A 25,291-nucleotide genomic window follows, 5' to 3' on the forward strand; every position below is an offset into this window, starting at 1 on the left:
TCACTCCTAACCCATCTCTGACCCTTCACACCATTTCCAAATATGGAACTTCCTGCTGCTGCTGCACAAGAATCTTTACGGATATACATGGAGCTCTTGAGAGAAGCTGTGAGTGGAGAAAAGGAAGAAGCCATAAAAAGCAGACACTGCCAAGCAGGCAAGGCTGGCTCTCCCCTTTGGAAAAAAGATCCTCCTCCAAACCTCTCAAATGACTTACTCATCTTTATTTTACCATCTTATTCATTAAAACAGGAGATTCACTTGGCTCTTTTAAAAATGCAAATAATTTCATAAGCGGACCAAACTATATCAGCTATTCACACCATGAATCAGATTTGCTTTCCTACCACCAGTGAGAATTGTTGCCTGGAAGAAATGAGAGTTTTGATTGAGAATGGTTAAAAGGGGAAGAAAGGTAAAATTACATTTAGAAAATGAAACGCCATAGGGATATAGCAGGGGAGGGGCATCACAATGGGGAACTAAAATTAAAGAATCCTAAGAGCACCTGCTGCCCAGATAAAGGGATCCTGATAAAGAGAGATGATGACACAGACAATGTGCAAATTGTGTTTACTTTTTAAAATCCGCCAGGAGGACCCAGGAACAGAAAGAGAAATTTTCTTTTTTTCTTTATCTAGCAGCAACTTGTTTTCAGGACCCAGAATTCAACCTAGTATTAATATTAAGAGTTTGGCTTCAGGGCCGGCCTGGTGGCGCAGCAGTTAAGTTCGCACATTCCACTTCTCGGTGGCCCGGGGTTCGCCAATTCAGATCCTGGGTGCGGACATGGCACGGCCTGGCACGCCATGCTGTGGTAAGCGTCCCACATATAAAGTAGAGGAAGATGGGCACAAGAGTTTGGCTTCAACTTGAGATAAATGGCCTTTTGCACACTAGGTTGGAGCCTATCTGTTGTAACGACTCCTTATTGTGGCCTACCAGGACCCCACCTCTCCATTCAACTTCACTCACAATGTTTGAGCCACATGAAGCTTCATTCTGTTGCTTGAACAGGCCTACTTGCTCCTACCCCAGGGCCTCTGCATTTGCTGTGCTCACTGCCAAGGACGGTGTTCTTCCAGAAAATCTTTCACATCACTCTGGTCTCAGAGAAAATTTCACCTCTTCAGATGGGTCCTCCCTGACCCTAACCAATGTTGTCCCACCTGCCACCTGCAAAACTCATGTACAACTGTCCATTTTTATTGGTCTCATTTTATTGGTCTCATTTTATTTCCTTCTTCGCACTTGGGCCTATCAGAAATGTTATCTTGTTCATTTATTCACTTGTTTATCACCTGTCTTCCTCACTGAAACCCAAGTTTTCATGAAAGTAGGAGTGTCAGCCCTTGCTCACTGTCCTCCACTTTGGGCACTGGACGGTACCTGGCATGTAGTGTGCACTCTGGGAATACTGGCTGTTCCAAAAGAACTTTCACAAACGTTGGGACACTATCTCGTTTTTTTTAATTTGGAGACTTCTCCGTTATAAAAAGCATCAAAGACATATCCAATGAAAATCTCTAACAAAACATGTATGGTTTTAATATCTAGAATTGGGTCTCTAGTATTGTTTTAAATTTACCAGTATTGTATTTTACTGAAGAAATAAAACAGGACCATGGTTCCTGAGGAGCACCAATAGGAGCCCAGTCTAACAGTGATTTTTTTTTTTATACCCAAATCAAGTAATTTTAGTTAGTTCAAAAACAGGCAAAAAAAAAAAAAAAAACAGGCGACAATAGAAGCTTTAAGATAGGGGACTTCTCAAGGGTATGAGAACAGATGATTGAAAAATACATGTGTGTGTATATATTGGTTTGTAACTCCTACAGTTTATTGTTCACTCTTTTTTTATACTATCATGTCATTTTCTATTTTGTATTATAGTTACTTATATGCATGTTATCTCTCCTGGATTGTAAGGACCTTGAGGGATGGGATTCATGCCTGATTCTTCCTGCCTCCCAAATGCCCAGCATTGTGCTTTACATGTTACAGGTGCTCAGTGAACCTCAAACGCATGCATGAATGACACTTCCACTATCACTCAAAATGGAGCAAACTATGAGCTGTTCGATCTCCAAGAACAATTTTCCTAAGTGATACCAGGGTAAGTCGAGCGAACTAATATTTTCCTCATATAGTAACATCATCAATTACTACTGAGAGAGACAGACTATTTGAAACACAAACGTGCACGTTACATTGCATACACACAGAGACACGGGTTTGAGTGAAAATTAAACAGGGACATTTCTAGCCCCAATGTTCATGTTCCCCAAAACTAAAGACCCCTTTCTCCTCAACAGGCTACGTACCTAACAACAGAACTATGTTGCTACTACAAACATTCATTAAGCAGGAGACTGGAGACAGAGCCTTCACCACGTGGCACAAAATATACTGTTTAAGATGTAGGGGTTGCCACGTATTACGAGTTTTACAATAGGTCTTATGTCACTTAATTGCTTATAAGGGCAAACAGCACCCTGCCACGTGCTCCTAACCACATGTTCTTTGACTATTTTAATAAGAACTGGCTTGGATTTATAGCAAAATAACTTGACTCAGGCCTTTCTGCCAAAATCTTATCTGATGAACACCCCCCACACATGGACATCTGGGGACGGCATTTTGAGGCAGTGCTCTGAAAGCACATGGAGGAGATGTTTTCAAGGGCAAAAGAGAGCTTCAAAAGAAGCAATGACTTTTTAAGTCTGATCAATAACGAAGAGTATGAACTGTAAAATGCCTCTTAACTCATTTCAGGATGAGGCGAAGTGACATTTACAGCAACACCAAGAACAAAATACTTATAAACAAGTTGGTGGTATTCTGGCTAAGTAGGTGGTACCAACATAAAATTCTCTGTTTGTATGTACGTCTCTAGGTAGAAGGAGGTTATCAACAGATTCATCTCTAGTCCTCTTCCTGGATTAACGTCTTCTGCTATTGTACAGGCCCTCTTATTTTAAGCAATGCCATGTAATGAAGCTTCTACAAGCTGTTGAGATTGGCCACTGTACAAACACCTTTTTCCATTCTCCGTTTCACCTCAGGAAAAATATTCTTTTTTCTAAAATGTATGGATAGCACTACCAATCTACAATGCCGCTATGGAAGCCGAAAACGTAACAACAACAATGAGCACAACACAGCAGGGCCTAATTACTGAAAGCTCACACGTGCCAGGGACAGTGCTGAACGTTTGGCATTTATTATCTCACAACCCTTAGAACTCTGTGAGGAAGGTATACTCTCCTTATTTTACAGATGAAGAAATGGGGACACAGAGAGTTTAAGTTACTTGTTTGACCCAGTACAGCTAAAAATAAGTGCTAAATGGTAGAACTGGGATTCAAACCCAGTTTTCCTAATTCTAAACCCAAGCCCCTATCCGCCACACTAAACTTTTTCCTGCTCTTGTGATCTCTTAAATGGGAAAGCAGCTTCCCTTGAGAAAGGAAAAAAAAAAAAAGAAATCACCTGGATACATACAAGGAGATGGCCTGTGCCCCTCCAGCAAGGATGAGTCAAGAAACAGCAGTGTGTTTAGAATCAAGACAGAAACAATAGCTTGGCTGAGGTGGGTCTAGGCTGGAGTGCCCTGAGCAGGGAGCTGAAGGCGTGGTATCACGGGACAGCTCAAATCCACCAAGGTTTAGCGGGTGCCTGCCCTGCACCGGCCACCTCCCTCTGGGCCAGAATTTCAGAGGTAAGAGAGTCCCTGTCCTCACAGATTTGCAGTCAGGGAGAGAGACAAGGAGGAGTAGCAATAAAATCCTGCATGCTAAGACTCAATACTGAATAAACATCAATTATTCAGGCACAAGAGTATGTCAGATGAGGAAGACAGAGGGACTGCCAGGAGGCTTCCCAGAGGCGCTGATCTTCAGATAAGAACCAGGTGAGCAGGCAAGCTGGAGGGCCAGAGGGTGGACGGGCGTTCACACCAGAAGTCTTCAGGAGGTGAGGCTGGCGGCCTGAAAATAACAACGGCTAATGCCACATCCTCACTCTGTGCCAGGCCCTGTGCAACAGCACTGTGCTGCCCAGCAACCCGAAGAGCTGGGCATCCTGAGGCATTCTGGCAGCTGAGGCACAGAGGAGAGCAGGGACTGGCAGGAAGCTGCCCAGCAAAGTGATGGGGCTGGGACAGAGACTCCCGTTCCTAAGCCCACAGTGGACCACTGTGTTGCCTGGCCTCGTGGGCTCAATAAACTCCTGAGGGCCAGAAGGGGTTTAAGCAGGGAAGCGACACGACAGAAAACCACTCTTTCAGCTTATGAAATGTCAGGAGGAAGGGCTGGACTAGACGCATGAGGCCAAGCAACGGCTGAGATGCAGCATCCTCTCTGCAGCCCGACTTCTCTGCCTCGTTGACAGCGCCTCTCTCCTGCTGCCGGCTGCCCGTCACAAGCCTGTGGCCTTCCAAAACAAGAAGGGCGAAATCTACTTGGGACAAGCAATCCGCAGCAATCCAGAATACCCCTCCCCATGACTCCTCGGGGCTCCTCAACGGCATTTTTCACAAGCATCAGAAGTACTTCCTTGCAAGTCCTTCCTCCCCCTAAATGGTGAGCTCCTGGGTGAATTATGCGTGACTCATCTTGGTGTATCCTCAGGAGGTAGATGGGATGGTCTGAATGGTCCCTTCCCATCTCTGCTGATGCTGCTTCTCAGTACTCATCACATGAGTGGTGTCTGCAGTGGAGCCAGAACTCAGGATGGCCAACGTGGATCTTTTCAGACCATCTGGCAGATGGGAGAGACTTGGCAACAAGCAAGAGAACATTATGTCATTACCTTGGGACTGAAGAGCAACTGAGGACCAGTGGAATACTATTACTAGTGTTAACCAACATTTATTGTACTTAGAATGTATTGGGCACTCCTCTAAGAACTTACTTGTATTAATTCATTTAATGGTCATAACAACCCTTTGGATAGATACAGTCATTTCCCATTTTCCTGATGGGGAGACTGAGGCACAGGCAGGTTACACACCTTGCTTAAGGTCACACAGTAGATAAGTGGTAGAGTCAGAATTCAAGTCTAGGTAATCTCACTCAGAGCCCACAGTCTTAACTACTCTCCTCTACCGACTGCCCCTCAGGAGAAAAACTGAAGAGGCGAGATCCACATTCCAGAACCATACCTTCTATGTGCTACAAAGCAAGTAGGTGTAACCTCTCTGTAGGGCTTAAGGGTTTATTACAAGAAGGGAATAAAATGCAGAAAAAAATAGCATACATTTTCAAAATCCTGATGCTGGTAGAAGTCACAATAAAAATAGGAGCCAGAATCTGCTCTCATTTCTGCAACTCTATGAACAGACCCAGCCAAGAAAGAAAGGCACAGAGAACAAGTTAATAATGGCCTAAATATAAAGGCATAGCTTCAAACCCAACCTACTATTAATTAATTTATGTATTGCCACTAGGGAGGAGACAGTTAGCATTAAGTTAGATTAAATTACGGAGAAGCTTCAGCATTGCTGTGACTATTTCAACAGTAATTATTAAGTTGCTATGCCTTCCTTCCCTAATAAAAAACCCTCTATTCTCATTCTTAGAATGCTTTGCCATTTACCTGTCGCTACTTTCTTTTGACAGGTATGACAAGCTTTTCAGAGTAGACTAAAGACACTTTTCAAAGAGAACAAGGAAATCTGATTTGTAAATCCTAGTAGGCTTCTGATCCATACTTGGTCTCTGGTGAATATCTGCCTCCAGTTTTCTCCAAAGGGTCCTGGGTCTCACTGCTGTTCCCAGTGTACACTAGCCGCGACCAATAGCCCCGGAAGGAGCTGTGGACACGCTACAGGGAAAGGGGCACTGAATTAGGAGCCCAAAGACCCGGACTCATGTCCCAGCCTTACCAGTTAGGAGCGTGTGACTGCCCTCAGGTTCCATAACCATAAAATAGAGGCGTCTACACTAACTACCACCCGGAGCTGGCAGGAGGTCAAACGAGAAAACACACAGGAAAGCTGTTTGGAAACTGTACACCACACAAATATGAATTAATTAGTTAACTAGTAAACTGCCTAGTTAGTTAACTAACCAGTTAACTGACTAATTAGCGGATTAACTAGGTCATGGCAGACCTAAGTGAAAGGGCCGAGTTGCTACCCCACGGCCCAGCTCTGATGATCCCCTGTCCTTCTGCTCTTTTTTTTTAAATATTTATTTATTCGTTTTATTGCAGTAACATTGGATTATAACATTATATAGCTGTCAGATGTACATTGTAATATATTTCGAATTCTGTGTAGTTTACATCATGTTCACCACCCAAAAACTAATTATAGTCCATCCCCTCACATGTGAGCCTAACCACCCCTTTTGCCCTCCCCCCCATCCTTCTGTTCTTGCTTCACTATCAGACACTAACTTCCCCACTGCCTCTAGTGACAGCTGATCCTGCTTCAGATTCTGCCACAGAACACTGCTTTTGCACACTCCCATCAGCATCTGAGGACCTGAGGGCCATCAGCCCGTCCCTGAAGTGACTAGAACCTTCACAGAAAGGACCAAAGGAACCCTTAGCAGAGCTCATTCCTTCCCCTCTGCACCAGCTAGAGGGCCAGGAAATACCTAGGATTGCTTTTCCTGTTGCCCTGTGCTCAGTAATTCATTCATTCAGTCATTTACTGAGGGCCCACTGTGTGACAAGGCCCTGGACACATGGATGAAGACAACATTCTGCCTCAAGGAGCTCGGAGTGGAGCAGGAGGCAACAGCCCCATGGACAAACATGGTAAAGTGGTCACCAAGGTATGCTGAGAGTATGATGCTGGGGTATGCTGAGAGTATGCTAGGGGTACACTGAGTGTATGCTGAGGGTGTGCTGAGGGTATGCTGGGGGTATCCTGGGGGTATGCTGAGAGTGTGCTGAGGGTATGCTGAGAGTACGCTGGGGGTGTGCTGAGAGTGTGCTGGGAGTGTGCTAAGGGTGTGCTGAGAGTATGCTGAGGGTATGCTGGGGGTGTGCTGAGGGTGTGCTGGGGGTGTGCTGAGAGTATGCTGAGGGTGTGCTGGGGGTGTGCTGAGGGTATGCTGGGGGTGTGCTGAGAGTATGCTGAGGGTATGCTTGGAGTGTGCTGAGGGTATGCTGGGGGTGTGCTGGGGGTATCCTTGGGATATGCCGGGGGTATGGTAAGGGTGTGCTGGGGGTATGCTGAGAATATGCTAGGGGTATGCTGGGGATAGGCTGGGGGTAGGCTGAAGGTATGCTGGGGGTATGCAGGGGGTATGCTTGGTGATATGCAGGGGGTATGCTGGGGATATGCTAGGGATACGCTGAGAGTATGCTGGGGTATGTGGGAGATATCCTGGGGGTATGCTGGGTGTGGGGGAGATAGAGGCCATGGTTCTTTCAGGAAAGGGATGGAGGTAGGAAGACCAGGAAAGTTGACGAGCTCCTGTAAAAGTTAAATGAAGTAATCACAAGTCCCAGTTACCCAGAAAACAGGCAAAGTGACTGAAGTGTCAAAATAGAGGAACACTAACAGAGACAAAAATACCCATTACAAGACTTTTACTGAAGTCTAGGAAACATATGCCCGCCTGCCTGCCCCTCACCCAAACCCCACTGAGATCCTGATTCAGTAGGTCTGGGGTGGGGATCGAACATGAAAGCCCTTAGAAGATTCTACAGGTGATTTTAATATCCAGCCCCGAAGAGATTCTGTTGGTGCTTCCAGTATTTTTCACATCATGGCACATAGTAAATAACAATATTTATACAACACATTGAATTAACATGGAGATGATCTGGCAACACCTATGTGGAGACTGGTGACAAAAATCAATTTTCTTTATTTATATTACATTATTATGATAAAAATAAAAGGCTAAGGAAGATATTAAACAAGGGATTTTTATAAATATTCCAAATACAATCTTTTGAAATCACGGAATTCAAGAAGTTTACAAGAGGAGCCAACCAAGTGATGTTCATATAGAATTGGAACTGTTGTAACTTTTTGAATGGTAGTAGGAAATATTCAACGTTTTAGTACAGAAGGAAATTTACAGCCATGAACAAGTGGTGGCACACGTGAAACCCATTCACAGCCCGCAGCTTTAGGGAGCTCTCAGGTTGTGTTAACCCAGCTTTTAATTTGGGGCAGAACAAAAATTCACAGTCTCGAAAGATGCAGCCACAGCCTGTATCCTGTTCCAGTGAAATCCCAGGCCAAATGTTAAATAGAAAGTCGACCTAGACACAACTCAGAGACATGTGACTTCTAGAAAGTTTAAGTTAAGCAAAATGAACAATCAGCTCCCACATAGAAAGCCTGACACCCAGAAGAGAAGGGTTAAAAGAAGTAGTTTTCAAAGGCTCAGCTCTCTGAGCTCTAGGGGTGGAGTCAAAGAATTTGCCCTATGTTCTTTAGGTACACAGTGGAGGCATGCCAGAAAATTCCTGTAAGGTGCTGGGAAGAGGCCAACACTGCTCAAACCAGGCCAGTTTCCTCAGTAAAAAGGCTGTATTTAGAGTCATGTCAAGTGAATTCCAATAAGATTCCCAATTCAACTTTTATGTTGGTATATTACCTACAGTCCCAAGACACTGGACTTTTTCAATAAAGCATGCCTTAAGAACTGGAAGCCTTCATTATTTTCAGGCATAAACCAAACTAATAAAAAAGACAAGTCTTGGTTTTTGGTATAAATGTTCAAATAAAGAAAGTTCAACAGTTACTGTAAACTTACCCTCAGAAAGATAACACAAGGTTCTGATGTTGGTACTTGACAAATACTTTAAATATTTATATTTCTCTTAATCTACGGCTTTTAGACTTTTGACCACAGCCTGCAGTAAGAAATAGTTTTTAATATTTCAACCTGTATACCTACAGGTGGAAAACTGAAAAAAAAGTTTCAGACTCTTTTGTAATTTCTTTCATTTTAAAAACAATACTAAAAAATTAATACTGGTCAAGACATACAAGTTGATGTACAATCTATTACTGAGTTTACGGTTAGAAAAAACACCACAGTCAGAAAAATACAAGTTAGCTAAATTACAGTCGATCTGCAGAGTGAAATACTATGCAGCCATTAAAAAGAAGGAGGCAGCTCTACTCCTACTGATATGGAATGATTTCCAAGATAGATAATTAAAGCAACGAAAACTAATTTTAAAATATTAGGGTTGGCTTCATAATGATGTTCAAACATGTTTTCCCTCTTCTTCATCAACAGGACATGAAAAATCACAAAAAAAGAATTTCTCAAATGTTACTGGTCATAAAAACTATCTGGAGAGCTTCATGAAATTCCTGGGCATCATCCCCAGAGATTCTGCACAGACCATTCTGTGCTAGACCACAAATACAATCTTTATTGCAATATGTACATGCCAGAAACTTCACAGTCTTTCAGAGCCAGGTGAGGAGTAGCATATTCCCTGAGGCTCACTGAGGGACCACCACTTAAGCGGAAGACCCAGGGAGCACCAATCTCCCTAGGTCAGAAAGAAGTTCTAAGGGCAGTGGAGGTGGTGACTCCACAGTTACTTCCCAAATACTAAAGGCCTTACCACTGTGAGCATCTTTCCTTTTGTCCCCCCAGTTTTAGCTCCTACTACAGAGTAAGAGGCCAAGTACAGGAGAAAGCTCTGGTGTTGAATTGAAGTGTCTCCCTGTATTTGCCCCACAGAGCCTGGGCCTGTCTCAGCAGGCCACCGAGGGCCCTGCTAGCCCATTTGGCCCTTTGTGGGACTTCAATCGAAATGCCTCTTCTTTTAGGTAGAAATGTAACTCAGTACAGGATGCAGAGTGTGGCCAGCAGAGAGCAGGCTGGATTTCAGCACTCCCACCCTCTTCCAGGCATTTAAATGAAGTGAACAACCTGCACAACCAGACCAGATGCAATCCAATCCATTGTATTGGTCAACCGTGGTTTAAGGCTTACTCTGTGTTACAGGGATAAAAACTACATACACTGTGTTGGAGCAGAAGAGCACTGTTCTGGGAGTCAGAAGAGCTTTCAGTCTCAATTCTGCCTCTAACCAGCTTCCTAACTAGGATAGTTACTGGGCCACTCTGATCTGCAGTCTCCTTAGAGATAGAATAAAGAGTGTTACCTAACTCTAGCTCTAACCCTCTGGGTCTAGCCTCATCTTCCTCACCTCCACACCTGCTCCTCCATACCCCAGCTTGACTATAACACTTCTACTCACAGAAGTCACCAGGCTTGGCTCTGTGACGCCTCCAGCCTTTGTAGTGCTGTTCCCTGTTTGGAAAGCCTCTGCTGACACTTGTGTATGTTGCTAACTCATCCATATACTTCAAGTCCGTGTTCAGGTCTATCTGTTTCTCTGGTTAAGGCTTCCCTGATTCCCTCAGGCTCTGCTTCTAACCACCCCACCTTGAACACACACACCTTCCTTAGAGCAAGTGTCTCACTGAATTAGAATTCATGGCTGGTGTGCCCGTCTCTCCGACACAGGTGGAGACCACATCCTTTGGAGATGATGTTCCACTGACCACAAGCTACCTGGTGTATAACATGCTCAGTATTTACTGAAGGAATTAATAAATGGAAGGACTGTTTCTTCTACCCTCGAGCAATTATTGTAGCATCCCTCTATCAGGGAGAAGGACCATTACCTATGTCCAGTCTTCAGAACTACAGACAGATCCTTTGACTATAAGATAAAATGATTCTATCCATAAAAGGAACCTATAATATATTCTCATCAATGCAGCCAGAGTGGCCCTTTAAAAACAAAGGCCAGGTCGTGTTTATCATATTTATTATATGTCTTTCCTAATAAAATGTAAGCTCCAGAAGGGCAGAGTCAATTTCACTCACTGCTGAATCTCCAGCACATAGAGTGCCTGGAGCCTAGAAGCTTGTCTGTAAACAAGTTGTCGAATGAAGGAATGAATGAAGACTGGACTAACAAATGGACCTATGAAGATTAAAGTTGCTGGGTGGGGGGATTAAGAGAAGGGAAAGAACTTGGAACAGATTCTGCACTGCTGAGCATGTTTACAAATTGCTTTATAATCACTAATTAGCTTTTCTAAACCACATCCCCTTGGATGCAGGCCGTGCTATCCTCCCAATTTTAAGATAAGAGAATTCAAACCCAAGGTCACACAGCAAATCTGCTTCAAGTTCAATGCTCAGCCCTTAGCTGGCAATAAGAATAAGATTAAAGATACTGCTGATTTGTAAAAGGTTGAAATATTAGAGGAAATAAAAGAGTTGAAGGCATGGGACCAAGAAAGCTTTGCACATATTCTCAGCACATTGCATCAAAAGAAAAACAGACTGTTCTGTCTGGAATCATAAGTTCTCAGTGTGTGTACACTGCATTATTCAGTCATCAATTTCCACAGCCCTGAGAGGCAGACATTTGCAGGAAACAATGGGAGCGGCAGTGTCGCTCCAGAGTCTCAGGCCCAGGCTGCCAATCAGCAGTGACACCACTCTGTCACCAGGAGGCTGGGGCTCGCTCCACACCAGGGCCTGCACACGCTCTTTACAGAGAGGATGCAGGGGAAGGAGAGAGGAGAACGAAATACCAACTAAAAAAAAAAAAAAACGAAAGAAAGAGTTAAATCAACTAACAATAGGCTGACATCAAAAATAAATATATATAATCACAGTTTAATAATAGTACAATCATCTAGTGGAAAATATGCTCATTTATTTTACAAATGAGACTCTAAATTATACCCCCCAAAATGAAGGAAAATGGACAGATGGAGAAAGAGTCCTAATCATTCTATTTCAGGCTTTTTAAATCAAAATTAAATTTGCTGAAAAACTGCATTTGGTTTCCTAGCATTATTACTCATATTCCAAGAAGGGAGAGTAAAATACAAATTTTGATGAAATTTAGAAATTAATTTCAGTTGGTCTTTTTCAATTTACTTTTTATTTAGCTTTGGAAATGAGATCAATCTCCTCTCTTCTATTTTAAAAATTATTTTCCACTAAACCATAAAAACACATTCAATACTGCAAGAAGGACAGAGGTCACGGGGAGTCTGCAGGACTGAACAGGAATGAAGGAACCAAGAGCATTAGGAAAAGACAGCCCCATCCTTGATCCCCTTTTAAGCCCAGTCCACATTCCCAGCAAGTGGAAGGACCAAGGAAAAGGTCACTAAAATGTCCAGGGCACTGAAAGGTCACCGAGACAAGGTTCAAGTGCAATATCTTTGCTTCTCCAGGTACCGAGGGCATGGACTATGAGGTCGTGCCTCCCAAAATACCAGAAGCAAAGATGAAAACACACCTGAGCACATACTGAAATGAAGACAAGGAAAATCCAATGCTGAGGATAAATTATATCCTGACCCTGCGGCTTAATCAGTCCCTCACTTCAATTTAGCCCTAAGTAATGTCAGATGAAGCATTTTTAAACATTTAGCATGGTGGTTTCTTCTAGACGTCCAAGAAACAATAACAATACTGAAAGTAGTTTGGTAATAATTCATCTTCAAAGGAGCACAAAAAGTGATTTGAAGCTCTCCCCATATTAATTTTTTTAACAGCTTTATTGAGATAGAATTTGTACAAAATAAAATTCATCCATTTTAAGTGTACAGTTTGATGAGTTTTGGCAAATGTATACAAGTTGTGTAACCACCACAATAAAAAAAGAGAACATTTGCATCAACCCCAAACAGTTCCCTGGCGCTTCTTTTGTAGTCAAGCCCCTTCCTCCAACCCAGGTCTCAGGCGACCACAGATCGGTCTTCTGTCCCTATAGCTTTGCCTTTTCTTTATAGGCTTTCACATAAATAGAATCATACAGCATGTGGCCTTTTGTGTCGGGCTTCTTTCACTTAGCACGATGATTTCGAGATTCATGCATGTTGCTGTGTAGATCTCTTTCTTTCTATCGCTGAGCAGTGTTCCATCTCTTCACATCACTTTTTTCTTTTAAAGATTTTATTTTTATTTTTTTTTCCTTTTTCTCCCCAAAGCCCCCCGGTACATAGTTGTATATTCTTTGTTGTGGGTCCTTCTAGTTGTGGCATGTGGGACGCTGCCTCAGCGTGGCTTGATGAGCAGTGCCATGTCCGCGCCCAGGATTCGAACTAATGAAGCACTGGGCCGCCTGCAGCGGAGCGCGCAAACCCAACCACTCGGCCACGGGGCCAGCCCCTCTTCACATCACTTTTATATTTTTCCTAGAAGCCCTAAGATAAGCTCAAATGCTATTTCTTGACTTTCCTTGATTTTTGTCCTCCAAAGAAACGTCAACCTGGATTTGGTCGCTTGACTCCTATCACGAGGGCCATGCTGGGCAAGCCAACAAGAATTTATGCAAAGAGTTAGAAATGACTAGACATGCTGAGGAAAAGAAGCCTGAAGATGAGAAGCCAACATCCTGATGAAATCTCGACTAGGAAAGATTAGACCAACACTAAGTTAGAGAAAGCCATTTCCCCACAGATCGACTGGTCAGCACTTCTGCGCTACAGGGAACACTGATACACCTGACCGACTGCCACCCGTCCACTGTGAGGGTGCATGAGCTACCCCCATGGGGCCTGACGATTCAGAATCTTCAGGTGTTTCACATGAGCCAATTTTCAGATCACTGAAATTTATCTTAGTAAGTGCCTTTAAGTATTAGTTAAGTACTAAAAAGGTACTAATTCCATGCTGTATTAAACAGAGTCTACTGAACATAATTAAACGTTTACTTGATGATGCAGGATCATCATTATAAGCAGTCTGACTACGGTGCTAAGCTCTTACACAGAGATCTTCTCAGGGGTTACCAAGTTTGACAGACTTGTGTATCCCTATTCTAAATGCCCCAAGACAACTGTCACTTTTAAATAGAAGTTTCCATCTTCTTCCTAAAATGTCAACTGGCACTCTTGATACTGTTGCTATGTCCTTGCTGCTGACCTACTACTATTTTCCTTTTAAAAACTGATCATAGGGGCCGGCCCGGTGGCAAAGCAGTTAAGTGTGCATGTTCTGCTTCAGCAGCCTGGGGTTCACTGGTTCAGATCCCGGGTGCGGACACGGCACTGCTTGTCAAGCCATGCTGTGGTAGGCGTCCCACAAATAAAGTGGAGGAAGATGGGCATGGATGTTAGCTCAGGGCCAGTCTTCCTCAGCAAAAAGAGGAGGATTGGCAGTGGATGTTAGTTCAGGGCTAATCTTCCTCAAAAAGAAAAAAAAATCATAAAATATCTCCATGAGAAAGAGAAGTCTAGAGATTAAGTATTTAAGTACTCATCCTCCGACTTAGAAACTGTTCACAACTGATATATTTGTTTCAGACCACTATTTTCCCCTACTAGTAAAAAATATATATATATCTTTATATTATAAAAGCAGTTTAGCCACTTTCCAAGGCATCTGGAAAACAGAGAAAAGATATCACTCAAAATCTACCATCTTAATAACCAGAATTCACATTTTGGTGAATTTCCTTCTTTTCTTTTTTCCTGTGCAACTGGGTTTCCCAAATATTTCTGAGCATACATATAATTTGTAATGTCATTCTTATGACAACTTTTTATCAAACATGCTTCTTTAGGTTGCAACAGAACCACCATTTTTTAGAGGCTGCACAGCAGAGCAAGTGAATGTACCAGTTACGGAACCAATCCCATCTCATCATCACCTAAATTACAATAAAATAATTACCTAGATTACATTTAGGATAGTTCCAATTTCCTGCTATTGTACATAGACTTGAGAGAACATTTTATGCATATAGTCTAACCTCCTGACTTTTAATCTACTCAGAAAGCATATCTGAGTATTCTCTGGCTTGAGAGTGACTCCTCGGTAGCATCAGAATGAGGTCTAAAAGACAATTTCACTCATTAATTCATCCATCCATCTATTCATTCATTTAAAAAACACTTACCAAGTTCCTACTTGATGTTAGAGATCTTTTTCAGTAAAACAAGTTAAAAAGAGTAAGGCATGGTCCCTGCCCTCCAGAAGCTCAGTGAGACAACTCACTGCCCTTGTCACAGAGAGCAATAAAGGAATAGGACATGAGTCCCAGATTCGCTGCTAAGCAGCGTTGCAAGAATGATCCGTTCAACTCAAGAGTCTGCGGGAGGAAACCCTCCTGTGGCTACTGCAGTCAGGGATGGGCAGGTGAGGGGGTCTCAAGGGCAGGTGAGGCGGTCTCATTCACATATGCCAGCTTCAAAGACTATACTGCTCTGATATTAACAAAGAGATGGTACCCAAATCTTTTCTCCTAATCCAAAGTCAAGCGGAGCAAAAATGATAACGTTTTCTTTCCTGGGATTAAGCACTGTCACTGTCATTTTGGGTGATGGAATCAAGACCTTTTCTGTGATGTCAGGGAGTATTCACATACGAGCCGGGCTGTGTTGCCTATAAACAGCCTTCTCTCCTCAGGCAGCCCAAGCTCTCATATTTTAGCCATCTGAATCAGACAGCTATATCCCCTTTCTTGTTCTGTCAACAAATGCAAGAAAACGTAGCCACTTAACTTGAAGAAACACTCACACAGTGTCTCTGTATTTTTTCTCATCTTGCTGCAGACCAGTGGGAACAGCGTCATGAGCTGGCACAGGTCTCACATTTGGGCAGGATCACTATAGAGGCTCAGGACAGGCTTTCCCTCTGAGAGGCGAAGCAGCTTCTCAAGGTTCACAGTGGTGAGAGATCAGGAAGCGCTCAGGTGGCATCTGAAAGGAGGCCTGTGTGACCAGAAGTGCACACGCATATGCCACCGGCCTGGCCTCCAGGCCCCTGCAAAGCCGGACCACTGAGAGGGACTGGCTCTTGAGATCCGAAAACCTACCAGTCATTTTGGTGTCTCTAGGCTGAATGTGAAGTAGACTCAAGCTATTTTAATTTACAGCACGTGGATTCAATATAAGGGGCCATCAAAGGTTTCGTGTACAAAGAATTTGTACTAGAAGGAAAAATGTTTAAGTTGTAAGATTAATGGGAAAAGCATAATATAAATTATATATAATAATTTCTTGAATCACGTAAACAAAGAAAGACTGAAGGGAAATACATCCAAACATTAAGAGCAATAGTCCTATGAGGGGGGATTATGAATGTACTTTATGTTTTTCTACGTCTTTCAAATTTTCTATAATTTATGTTCATATTTTCCTCTATCTTCTTCATTTTCTACAATGCTTTTAAAACCCGAGGATAAAATATTTTTATTTTTAGAAGTTCGAGGGTCAAAACTAAATTTTTTTAAAACCCTGCATTTGAAATTATTATCAACTGCCACAATTCAGTAACGGTTTGCAATAATACTCTTTACTAGCAAAAAAACAAACAAAAAGAATTGTGGCTCATGTTTAGCACACACTATTTTTTTTTCTGCTTTAGGATATCTATCACATTATCGTTTTACTTAGAGATTTTCCAAAATAAATCAGCAGGTTCACATCTTTATGCAGTTTCATTTTGACATGATGAAGTGGGAGTTTCAATCTGACTTAATTATTTCATCATGTAGAGCTGAAATCCAGCCAAATCTGTTGATTAATCAGATGATCTCTTATACTTGAAAAAAAAAAGGCTATAGGTCAGTTAATGATAGATAGGTTTAAAAGGAAATGAATTAGGTTGGGTGGATTCATGACAGAGTTGTCAAACCTCCCCTATATAGGATTTTCCTATAGGTGACCACATCCGTCCAACAATTTTACTAAGATTCATCTGAATACTTAAAAGTTCTATCGTTAGTACAAAGTCCTAAAGTATGCTTTATTGCTCATGAAACCTTGAGTCTAGTTCCTGGTATAAGTAAGTTCGTCCTCTGACCCATGGATTCCCCATCTACTAGTTACCCCACTACACTAACCAGCTGTTAGCACTTCCTTTTCTCTCCAAAGCTTTACCGCATCTCTTCTAATTCTTATTAAATGCTTACTCTATGCAAGACATTGTATTAGTTTCTTCTATCCCCCATTGACTCAGAGAGAGGGGGAAAAAATCAAAGGCCACCTAGGTAAAAATAAATCTGGATTTAGTCTTTCTTTTTAAAAGAGAAAGATAAAAATAAAACATTCTACTCAGGAAATATAAGAATCAGAGTAAATGTGGCAAGTTAATGAAAAACAACGGATGAGGGAGCAGCGATTGGAGAGAGGGTTATAGATATAGGAAAAGGAAGAAGGTAGGAGGTGTGAAAGGGGGAGTCAGTGGAAAAATGAGAGTGAGAAAGCACAAAAAAAGAGACACAGATAAATACAGATATACAAAGATGACTTGAATAAAAAAAGTTTTTCATAACTATTATGACTACATGTTTTGTAAATCTGTGTTGCATTTTCACAACAGCCACAGAGCAGTATTATATAGTTTCTTAGTTTCTAGGCAGAATTTTTTAAATTTATAAATCATGTAAAAGGTTTCTTGAGCTATCTGGCTAATTTTCAACTTTCAGAGGCCAATTTCCAGTGTATGACAACTTTCCCTTTGACTCAGAAGCAAAGATGGAGAAAAATGTTTGGGCAAAGAAAAGCCTCGGATTGCCAGGCCAGCACTGCCCCCACCCTCCCAACACAACAAGAGAGAAGGAAAACCAACCTAGTGTGCAAACCTCAGCTCCCCTTCTCTCCCCTTCCTTCTCCCACACATGCCCACTCCCACATAGCAGTAGTCCCTGGAAGCCAAATGCAGCCCGTTCCTCCCATAAAACCACGTCTTTGCACACGAAGTCACCCATGCAGAAATGTCTGCCCTTCTCTACCTTCCGACTTCACTCTTCCTTCTAGACGCTGCTCAAAGGCCGCCCTTAAGCCTGGCCTTCTTCCACTGAAGATCCCTCACCCATATTCCAGCCTCTCATACGCACCTCCACTGTGGCCCTAGGAGCAGTGTGGGGCCACCAGTAACCCCCAAGGAGACCCTGGCATGCTCATCTCTGAGCATTTAGCTCCCAACATAGTATCAGCTAGGGAGTGGACTCTTAGAAAATGTTTGCTGAAGTCAAATTAATTAAATGGAAGCATCTGGTTCTTTTGCAAAAAAGATTAAACCTAGACCAAAGGCATCAGTTTTACATGAAAAAAATGATAACCATGTTTTTTAAAAATTTCTTTTCCTAAAGTCTACATTCAGATTGTGGTTTAAAAAAAAAAGAAATGACTTTAACTTTTCCACTAGAAAAATTTTCATTATTGATATACAGATTTCAGAGAGATTGGTCAATTCTACATGAAGATACCAGAAACTTCTATCGGACACAAACCTGGCCCACTGTAATCTCCATTCTGACCCTGTCTTCACCCTCTGCAGCCACACCGAACAAATCTATTCCCTCTTCCTCAACAGGCCTCCTCAAACGTGGAACTGTGCTCTCTTCACCAAGCTAAGCATTACCAGCTTCTCATTTCATCCTCGTTCAAGGCTTCATTTCTCGGTAGCCCTTCTTTGGAGACCTATTTCATTAAAGTGACAACCAGAACGGATATGGTCCAGCAATGGCCATGGTGGGGTTACCATAGCTGGGATGCGATACCTCTACTAAGGGAGCTTTTAGAGGCCTGCAACAACGTGGGCTCATCCTGAGCTCGTGAGGAACCAAAACCCCAGGATGTTTTTGCACACCATATATCCTCTCCTGCCCCCCACCTGTCTCCCGCTATGCTCCCTCCTAGAACAGTCATTACAAGAATCTAAAAAGTCCCCATCAAAACTTCACGATGAAAAATCCAGGCAGAATGCTGGGAAACACTGAGAATTCTCAGTACATGGTCCTTTCATAATGGGATGAGGAGTGTCTGAATGGCAGCCGCTAACACGGGCTTTCCAAGGCTTTTGAGAGGCTGGCCTGCTTGACTTCCGTCCACCCATGACGACAATTGGCCTGTATAAGAGAGGATCTGAAAAGCACAGAAGAGCTTTTGCTACAATCCTACAAATTGATCCCATAATCAGAGCTGTCCAACAAAACAACGGACCTGAAAGGAGTTGATGGCGCCCTTAGTTATTACAAGATTCAAGGATGGCAGAGGGCCATTTGTCAGGATTCCCAGAGAAGAAGTCTTGCATGGGGTTGCTGGATGGGTTTGAGATCTTTAATGACCCTTCTGGTAGTTACGATTTAATAATTATACAACCCCCTCAAGATCCTGTGGGCAAACTTAAACTCATTTCCAATACTCTGGTGCCCTGGAGTGAGCACAGGATTCAAACATTCACTCAACAATCAACAATTAACCAAATCACACGTACTGACTATCTCCCAGATGCCTGCTATGGTGCCGTACAGGTGACGCATGAATCCCTTTCTCATTCCCCATCCAATCGCATCCTTTATTATTCTGCTTGTACTTTATTAATCTATTACTGAGCAACTTTAGGATGTTGATGACAATTAATATTAAATCATTACTTATGATTCCCCATTCCCACCTATCATTTATTAATTATGGTACTTAATAATTTCTCAATTTCAAAATTTCTGTAACATCAATGACTATAAATATATTCAATTTCTCACTAAGGTGAAGCCTACACACTGACAAGAAATGAGATTCCTATGATAGAAAAGAATGGCCTTTTCTCCTCAAAGAAAATTATGCTCAAAATAGACAAAACATACTAGAGAGAGCAACAGCCAAACATTAAAAAAAGAAAAAGCTTACAAGCAGATACAGTAATCTCTTTGCAACTGCTATCTGCCCTTGTTCACTGAAACTAAAAATAAAATGGGCCTCTGGTTTACTAAATTTGGTTGCAAGCGCTTTTCCCACCAAACCACTTTGCAATCTCATCAATCATTAATAATAAGGATTGGGAGGGGGATGGAAGAGAGGCTGTAGTAAAAATATACTGTATATTTTCTGGAATGGATGATGAAACAGAAGGTTTCACTTCTTGTTTCAACTATTTTAGCACCTTCTCATTTTACTCAATTCCAGTCCCATTAAAGGGACTGGGCAATTGGGCAGAACATGAGGAGAACTCATTTTGAGAGAAGATTAAAATCTGCCCCAGTAATAAACTGTCTTCAGTTACTGTACACATCAGTCAAACCAAATAACTCACTCTAGGTTTAACTCATTCAGCAGGGCTGGAATAATACATCACTCTTCTGATAGAGGCGCAAGTCCATTAATTACCAAAACGTGCTGCCAGAGTCATGTGGTCCCCATTCTTCCCCTATCAAGTATGTTTTAGTTTTGAGGCAAGAGGAGAAATTCAGATGGGAAATGAGTAATTTGGGAACCTCTTACAGCTCTCTGGCCTGCAGTAAGTAATCCTTTCTTCCCCTTTCAGAGTCGATCAGCAAAGGTACCAAACACAGAAAGCAGGGCCTGGCTGCTCACGGCCATGCAGCACGTAAAACCTCCACCCGAATTCTGAATCATCACACTAACCAGTGACCCAGACAAAGGAGATCCAGAGAAACAACCGCATCCAGGTTGTGACACCCTATAAAGTGAGTGTGTGTATGTGTGTGCACACATAACCACAGAAGTACAAACACAGCCCCACTTTTAGAGGTTGCATTGCCCGGCACTGAGGAGTCCTTAGAACCTAGGGACCTGGATAAATTCTCACCCCGCCTCCTACTGGGTAGACCTTTTGCAAGTTAACCTCACAATGCCTCAGCTTTTGTATCTGTAAAGTCATCCTAAGGGTACCAACCTCATAAGGTGGCGTGAAGTTACACAGACTAATGTCCCAAGTACAGTAGCTGGTACATACAGATATACCCTGGATAGACACAGTACTCATTCAACCCAAATGGCTGCTCACTCCAGCAGACTGGTGTTTTGTTGCTGCCAAGATCTACGCAACAATATACTTAAAAACCTAATCACCTAAAGCGTTTGGCTGGAGCCATCGCTCCTTAACCAAGTCCTTGCTTGTGAAAGGTTCTCTTGGCCCTGTTTACTTTGGACGGGCATCAAGTGTCTGTTTTCCTCAGAATCTGAAAGTCACTGGGTCAAGGTTGTCAAGGCCCCTTTTCACACAGAGGAATCAGTCAAGACTGAGAATGCTCTGTGTGGTGGTGGTGGTGGTCGCCTGGCCAATCTCATAGGGAGTCACTCCGTGGCTTTGGCAGTCTGCTACTGTCTGCTGGAATAAATCTGGAGCCAAAATATGATTTGTCTGTTTTGACTTGCGTACATTTTCTGAGTACAAGACACTATTGATAAGGAATCTAGGTAAGAGCAGAAAATGTTTCTTGATTCCCCTGAAAGTACAAAATGTTCATTCAGTGAAGAGAGGGGGTCATTCACTCATTACAATTATCTACATCTTCTCTAGCAGTGGTTCCTAAATGTGCCTCAGAATTGCCTGGGAGCTGGTTAAAACACAGATTGCTGGGTCCCACCCTCATAGTTTCTGATTTAGTAGGTTTAGGGCAAGAGAGCATGGTGCTGAGAATTGCATTTCTAATATAGTTCCAGTAGATAACGAATGCTGCTAGTCTGGGGACCACACTTTGAGACCCTCTGCTCTTTCAGTAGAACCACCTGTCTGGCTATAAGATACTTAAGTTTAGATCCTAGGTCATAGCACACTACCAAGCAAAGAAAGTGCAATGATTCTCATTAGATATTTGTTGAACGAATGCATGAGTTTGAACAAGCAGATGAGTTTTCCTCAGAGCCTGAGTTTTTCTCCTCCATCAATATCACATTTCCCGTATTGACTTATACAGAAGCTACTGAACACTATATATAAATTAAGATAGCCCTCAATATCCTTCAACCAACCACAATGGATTTTAAAATAGATAAAAAGACTGTAGCATACACACCCCTCCCCCACCGTGATGGTCTGCTACATGTACCCCAACATCTACACTCTCCTTCTTTCTTTTAATCACAGAAGCTCCAGTTTTAGCTGGGCAAATGGTTGCCTAGTTGCAGACTATATTTCTCCACCTTCCTGCAGCTAAGTGTGCCCAATAACAAGTCCCTCTTATAGGGTGAAGAATAGACAAGGTGAGAGAAAGCCAGCTTCGACCACGGACCCCAGGACCACACTCTAGAGCAGAGGTTGGCAAACCTCTTTTGTAAAGGGCCAGACAGTAAATTTCTCGGCTTTGCAAATCATATGGTCTCTGCTGCAACTCTTTAACTCTGCCATTGTAGCACAAAAGCAACTAGAAACTTTATGAAAATAAATGAGCATGCTGTGTTCCCAATAAAACTTTATTTATGGATATGAAATGTGAGTTGCATATAATTTTCATATGTTAGAAAAGTTTTTTCCAACCATTTAAAAATGTAATTTAAAAACCATTCTTGGTTTGTGGGCCATACAAAATCAAGGGACAGGCCAAATTTGGCCCATGGGCCATAATTTGCCAACCAAGCCCTAGAGGATGATGAAGGAATGAGAGAGAAGGGAGCTGTCCTTAGAGAGTCTTACGGAGCAGAGGTACTACCCACCCTAACCAGAGTCTACTTCTTTTAACAACAGAGAAAGAAGCTTCTATCTTCTCGGAACAATTGCATTTGAGGATCTCTGTTAAAAGAAGCTTAGTGTGTAACTGTCAACCATGCATCTACATGTACAAAATCACATTTTGGTGTGAGATAGTCTCAGATATTAGCACTGTTCAGAATGAACAAAAAGTTAAAGGAATGGAAGGGTTCTTTTTTTTTAAACCTCTGAGGTAAGCTTAAACTCTACATGTTTCCTTATGACGTTCTAAGGTGGCAGAACTAATAGGAGTAAACATCTATCTTGGTTGCTGCAGCAGAGATTGCCCAATATCTACTCTCTCCTCATTCCTTCATAACAGATCCACGGACAATGGACCCTGCAAAAGGGTTACACTTCTCAGCCTGCCCAAGCCCAATTAGGAACAGGGACTCTGGGCCTAAGGAGAAACGAGGCCACGTTGAACACACACACACACACACACACACACACTTCCTAATGTTGCCCGGCCCTCTCCCCAGAAACACAGCTCATGAGGGACTGAGAGGCGATAAATGGCCCTCCCTCTTCCATTCAGACAGGGGTGACCAATGTAATACTATAAGCAGTAGCTTCTGGGGAAGGTTTCCCAGAAAGCTCTTTTGGTCTTCCCAAAAGCCTGGAAATCAGGAGCATTAACTGGAGCTTTTGGAACCACGAGGTAAAAAGAAAGAGAACGGCAGAGATCTCAGTTGGCATGAAAATCCTGGGCCACTGAAGAACCAGCTAGACCCAGAATTCTCTCACCTGAGCTCCTGTGGTCAGGTGTCTGTTACCAGCAGCCAATGTAATTCCAACTCACGTAGGCCCCAAATTAGGTCCTATCTGCACAAGTGAGTAAAGATAACACCCACATGCATACAGTGCACAGCTCGGAAATGGAGATTTCTCAGGTGAAAAGGAGCAATACTGTGGTCACGATGATGTCCTGTAGGGATTCTGGAAAAGTCAGTTTTGCCTGAGGGTCCTCTCACCATCAGCTTACCCTGATCCCGCTAGACCTCCTGACTGGCCTCTACACATGTGGTCCTATCACTGACTGCAGCTGAGAATTCAGTCGGACACGGACACTGACTGGGCTTAGTGACAGCGAGCATTCCAATCGGTGTCAAGAAACCTAGCTCTCCATGTTGGCTTTCCACTAATGGCTTTATGTCCTGGACCAGCCTTCCCTGGCTGAAAGCCAGTCAGTTGACCAGAACATCCCATGTGCCAGCCACTGCTCTGGGCCCTGGGAAACAAGAGTGCACCCGGCTGTGAGTTCCTATCCTCAAGAAGCTCACATCCTGGTGAGGGGAGACAGAAAATAAATGAATAAACAAATGAATAAATAAGATAATTCCAGTAGAGGTAAGTCCTATGAAAACATGTAGCTGGGTAATGTGCTAGAACAAGGAGGGAGCGCGGGCTGCTCTATGAGCTGAGGTGGAGAGAGAAAGTCTCTGAGCAGCTGAGACTTGAAGATAAGGAGACAGTCATGGGAAAATCCAGAGAAGTAACTGAGTGTGGGGTTGAGGGGACCTCTTGGTACTATCATCGCAATTTTTGTGTGTATCTAAACCTGTTCTAAAAATTAAAATTTATTTTTAAAATATCTAAAGAAGAGAAATCCAGGCAGAAGAAACAAGAGCAATGGTCTTGAGGTGTGAACAACATCGGGAGGTTGAAGGGAGAAGACAGTGAGTGTGTGTGGCTGCAGCATGGCGAGCACAGAGGAGGAAGGAGGTGGGATTCGAGGCGGGCTCACATGCCGTGCTGAGACTTCTGAGCCATCCTAAGCCAACTGGATTTTCTCTTGTTGGAATGGGGAGGCTGGAAAGCAGAGTGGCTTGATATGATTGACATTTTCGAAAGGTCACTCTTGCTGCTGTGGAGGACAAGCATTAGGGGATGGAGGAGCTGTCATGGAGGCAGGCAGACCAGACAGCAGGCTGCAGCACTGGATGATCGTGGCCCGAGAGTCTCAGTCTTCAGGCCCCGACCAATGGCTGTAAAACGCAGTGACACAGTGAATTTCATCCCTCCTAGTGTATATATAGCCTATTATACTGTACACCGCATAAAAACTGGAGCCTCAGACTTCACTTCTAACGCCTAAACAATTTTTAAAAATTTTCACCCAAAGCCCTGACATTCCTCAAACATAAAAACATAATTAGGAAATAAAGCACTTTGATTTAAACCGTTGTCTTAGAGTGTGATCTTTTAAAAGCAGCTACTTCAGTTTTGTTCACAACAGCAAACATTAGAACAGAATGATGGGGTGGCCTTGCCCCCGAGGTGGTGAAAATTGGTTCTGGGTTGGGGTAGGAAATCCCACTCTTTTTATATACGAAGTGTAGATATACATACAGCACATAAAAATACAGCATATCTGTGGTATTAAAATTCAGGGGGAGGGGGAATAGGAAACAATCTCTGAAATAGACAATGTCCTGCGGAGGGGCTTATTGAAAAAAGGGTTGAGAGACACTGATTTACATAAACACTCCATCTAAAACGCTATACGGTCCTCCCTCGGCATCTGCAAGGGATTGGTCCCAGGACCCATGGCAGGTGCCAAAGTCCCCGGATGCTCCAGTCCCTTATATAAAATGGCATATTAGCAATATAAACTACGCAATCTTCCTGTATACTTTAAATCATCTCTAAATTACTTATAATTGTAAATGCTTTGTAAATAGTTGTTATACTGTATTGTTTAGGGTTAGGGAATTTTTTTTCTGAATATTTTAGGCCTGCGGTTGGTTGAATCCGCAAATGCAGAACCAGTGGATAGGAGGGCCAAAAGAACCCCCACTGTCATTCTCTACTGGAAACTAAATATGAGTCATAAAGGTCCATATCTTGCTGATAATTTCAGAAATCCTGGA

General features: G+C 42.8%; 1 protein-coding gene and 1 long non-coding RNA gene across 2 annotated transcripts in view; one reads left to right on the forward strand and one right to left on the reverse strand.

Moving 5' to 3' along the window:
* Positions 1 to 25,291, reverse strand: part of JAZF1 (JAZF zinc finger 1) — a 321,880-nt gene that overhangs the window by 275,941 nt on the left and 20,648 nt on the right. The window lies entirely within an intron of this gene.
* On the forward strand, positions 6,379 to 12,661 carry LOC139083047 (uncharacterized). The gene is made up of 2 exons (XR_011539539.1): positions 6,379 to 6,785; positions 12,209 to 12,661. It is a non-coding gene; the product is annotated as an uncharacterized lncRNA (long non-coding RNA).

This window comes from Equus przewalskii, chromosome 4 (assembly GCF_037783145.1).
Source record: "Equus przewalskii isolate Varuska chromosome 4, EquPr2, whole genome shotgun sequence".
In the NCBI taxonomy this organism is placed as follows: Eukaryota; Metazoa; Chordata; class Mammalia; order Perissodactyla; family Equidae; genus Equus; species Equus przewalskii.